The following is a 4,120-nucleotide window of genomic DNA, read 5'->3' as shown; positions in this document are numbered from 1 at the left end:
GGTTTTTTGCGTATACGATCTCAAAGTATATGCAAACAAGTTTAACAGTTGGATCATTGAAAGTGGTTTCGTAAAATGCGTATCCGATCAAGTTGAATGATATATATATATATATATATTTAATAAGTAGCTTTAAATTTATTTATTTTTTACGTATAAAACTTAAGAAATTGAATGATATATATATATTTATTTATTAATTAGCTTTAAATTTATTATTGTGGTTCGGATTAGGTTTTTATTAAAAAAATATATTATTATAAGTTTTATGTATAAAAAATAAATTTGAAATGAGTAAAGTCACATAAGTAAATTTTATAATAATTTTTTTTAATAGAAAATAACTTGCACGACACATTAACTGGTGCGTCGCCCAACTTGTTAAAATTTTGGCGGAAAAAAGATACGCGCTTTCTTAAAATTTTCCCAAATTTGGACAAAATTGGACAGCCGGTCTCTCTCTTCCCTCTCGCCATCTCTCACCCCGTGTCGCGTAGCCTTCCTCCCGACTGCACACAGCCAGCTTCCTCCTCATCCTCTCCTCATCCGCACCCGTAGCCTTCCTCTTCATCTTCTTTCCATCCCTCCTGACTGCACCCAGCAGCAGGCAGCAGCACAAAGGATCGGGGCATCTAGTCCGTGCCGTATTGGAATTTTCTCGAGATTTTACTCGCTGTTTTGCAGAAAATGTCTCGAGTTGAGCAGCGATGGGAGCATCTAGTCCGTGTCGTATTGAGCAGGGAGACGATGGGGGCTGATGCGTATGGCCGGCATGCTACTGGAATTGCTGGAAATGTTCCTTCCTCACTTGCAAACAATAGGGATATTGTTGAAATTCTGAGAGCTGCTGATAAAATCCAAGACGATTTCCAGAATTTGTATGTTACCGACTTCTTTTTTTGTACTTTTTACTTCCAATTTTGAATTATAGTTTTGTACCTTGCTTGGGTTGTGGAAATTAAGTTTGTTTTCCTAAATGTGACATAAGAATCAGCGAGGATAATTTGGTAGCTGGGGGGGGGGGGGGTTGAGTACTTTGTTCTTTGGGTCGAAAGTATGATCGTTTGAGTTGATGAGAAGCAAAGCAATCCACCTTGTACATTTTCCTCAGTCGTGGTGAATTACACTAGGAGGCCATTCCTGAAGTGCATAACTGCCTTTAGAAAGATGCTCAAACAGCTCACTTGGAATTTCTTACACAAAAGGAAACAAGATCTACATGAAAAAAAAAAAAAAAAAAAACCTTAAACCTCGAAATAGTGCCCCTCATTTTGTCAGACCAGATTGGCTGAAGGTAGTTCTGTTCTGGTTCGTTTAGCTTAAAAAATATTTGAACATGGGGAATCATCTAAACTCAGTTGTTGCTGTAATTTGGTGGTGAAAAACTTGTATATATTGCAAAATAATTAAATTCTACGTTTGCAACTCACAATTTTGAAAGTGCTGATTGTCCCCCTGCAGTATGCGAGCATGCTTAATCTCTGGCTCAGAATCTGGATCCCAATAGTGAAGGAAGGGGAGTATTACAGTTTAAGACTGGATTGATGTCTGTCATTAAGGTATATTTTCGTATGAAGGAAGAAATTTTTTTTTGGGGGGGGGGAGGTGCGGGCTTAAGTTTGAAGCTGTTAGATTTGTATTTACTTTTCATAACCCTTATATATGTACTTATCATCTCTTTATCAAAAAGAATTTATGTGCTTATGTTTTGTAATCTATTATTAAGCAATTTCTTGCATTTGTTTGTCCCCTTGTGCAAATTTCCAGCAAAAGCTAGCAAAGAAGGAAAGTGGAATCATAGATAGAAGCCAGGACATTGCTCGCTTGCAAGAGTTCTACAAACTCTACAAACTGTGCATATGACAATTCATTACCTTTGCATTTAGGAACATAAAAGGGAAATGGGGTGGAGGGTTTTCTTCTTCAAATGGGTTGAGACTTTTGGTCTGAAAGTATGAAATACCTTCGATGGGAATCTTGAACAGGGTTTTGTCCTCTTTGTTTGGGCGAGTGATAGTTGTGTAACGTTTGGGAAGGTAGCTCTCTACAATTTAAATTATCTTTCTGAGCTTTCTTTTCTTCTAGTTACATAAAAATTGATATTGTCATATAGTTATTTGTTTGTCCTTTATTTTGGTATATTGATTTCTTTTTACTCAAATATACTGCTTCGTTTATATAATGCACAAAAACAAGGGGGAACACCCGAACAGGAGAAAGGTGCAGTTAAGGCTGTTCAAGATCTTTATGATGTTGTGCAACAAGGGGGAATGCCAATATTATTTTACCTTCAAAAAATTTATCCAGGTAGTTTTTTGATTCCTTTAATTAGGATCTTATTCTTGTTTCTTTGTGCTTTATGATGTAGTTGATGTGCTTATGTGCACAATTAAGTATCCTAAGTTGGGATTAATAGTTTCTTCTTGTCACAGTCTGCTCAGGTGATATTTTAGAGTTTATTGTTAGATTTACAAGAGGTTGAATTACTGAAAGAGTCATCCTGGCCAGCTTTGTTTTTAGACTCTTCGGTTATTGTGTTTCTTCCTTTCCCTGTTTCTCTCCCCCCCTCCCTTCTCTCCCTCCCTCCCTCTCGCTCTCCCTCTTTCCCTCCCTCTCGCAGATACATTTTTATTGTGAGTTACATTTTAATTCATTTTTTTTCTTTCATTGTTTATTTTATATATTTATTATACTTCCTAATATATTTTATATATTCATGGGTTTGCCGCTAAATATCTAAGTTCTGTGATCTGCAGTTCGTGGAATGATGTATTATAGGAAAGCTCGTATGCTTCAGACTTCTGTTTCATTTTTCGTATTTTGTCCTGCTGCTTGATCCATTTCTTTATCTGTTAGAAGGATCAGATGTAGAGGGTGCAATTTCCAGTAATGACGCAACTGATACTCGAGCGTTTGAATTATCTCCGAAGCACGTGCTCATGCTGACTTAAAGTTTACATATGTTGAAACATGTCAAATATATGGAAAACAGAAAGAAAGCCAAAAACTTGAGGCCGCAGATATAGCATTGTGGCCCATGCAGCAGCCTGGGAAGCCGGGCAAGTCGAGATTGCAGCCCAGTTATCAGCCTAGGACGATGCATATGATTTTACGGGCCTTACAGATGTTTGGCCTTCAAATTCCGATGCCAGCACCTGATCTTGCTCCACCTTCGACCTCGCAGCCACTTCATTTAGCCGATACCAGTAGCCTGATGCATCAAACCTAGACAACTACTTGTAGTTTTTTTTTTTTTATGTTCGGACATCTTGTATGTACATTTTTATATATTTTATAATTAAATACCTTTTCTTGGTTTATTAATTATTTTTTATAATTTAATTACAATATTTATAAAAAATTAAATAAAAAATATTTTGTCAAAAATTAAAAAAGAAAAAGAAAAAAGCAGGGTTTGCGAGACGAAGAAGTAACATGCGTCGCGCAAACCCTACTGTCACTGCATTTGTGCGACAGTTAGCATGCGACGAAGAACTAACATCCATTGTGCAAAATGTCTTTGCGACAGTTGGCATGCGATGAAGAACTAACATGCATTGTGCAAAATGTCTTTGCGCGACCCAGTGTCTTTGCGCGACGAAGGACTTGCATCGCGCAAACTTTTTTGTACTAGTGATAAAACTACCTTAACTATTGGGTCATTAACAGTTTCATATTTCGTCTTTAAAAAGTTTCAATGTCATACCTCATCTACGAATTTTTTACAATTTCATATTTTTTGTCAGTTTTTTGTCAATTATTCCGTTAAAATATTAAAAAATTAATTAAATATTAAAAAGTAAAAAGTAAAAATATTTAATAATTTTTTCAAATGGGGACCCACCCCTTATCCCCTTCACCCCTTCTTCTCCCTCCCATCTTCCCCAAACCTGGATCCCACCCTCATCCGCGCCTCCCCCTCCCATCTTCCCCAAATCCAGATCCCACAATACCTCCTCCAACTTCAACCAGTTGTTCGCCTTTGACCTCATCTCCAACCTCTGGTTCTGCCTCCCCTCCCTCACCTTCCCCTATTCCTCCTCCTTCTTCTACACCGACGACTTCTTTCTCATCACCGCCCCCTTTATCACATTCTCCCCTATTCTCAAGCTCCACTGGC

The 4,120-nt window shown here is 37.5% G+C and overlaps 1 long non-coding RNA gene across 4 annotated transcripts; it reads left to right on the top strand.

Annotated features, from left to right (window-relative positions):
* Positions 1-417: 417 nt before the first annotated feature.
* Positions 418-3,320, top strand: LOC126634253 (uncharacterized). 4 transcript variants are annotated; one of them, XR_007627258.1, is made up of 3 exons: positions 418-878; positions 1,462-2,307; positions 2,857-3,320. It is a non-coding gene; the product is annotated as an uncharacterized LOC126634253 (long non-coding RNA). The 4 variants fall into 4 exon arrangements; XR_007627257.1 differs by having other exon boundaries at positions 2,757-3,320; XR_007627259.1 differs by having other exon boundaries at positions 419-878; positions 1,462-1,559; positions 1,768-3,320.
* Positions 3,321-4,120: the final 800 nt, after the last annotated feature.

Source organism: Malus sylvestris, chromosome 9 (assembly GCF_916048215.2).
Source record: "Malus sylvestris chromosome 9, drMalSylv7.2, whole genome shotgun sequence".
Classification (NCBI taxonomy): domain Eukaryota; kingdom Viridiplantae; phylum Streptophyta; class Magnoliopsida; order Rosales; family Rosaceae; genus Malus; species Malus sylvestris.
This window is presented reverse-complemented; position numbering and strand designations above follow the sequence as displayed.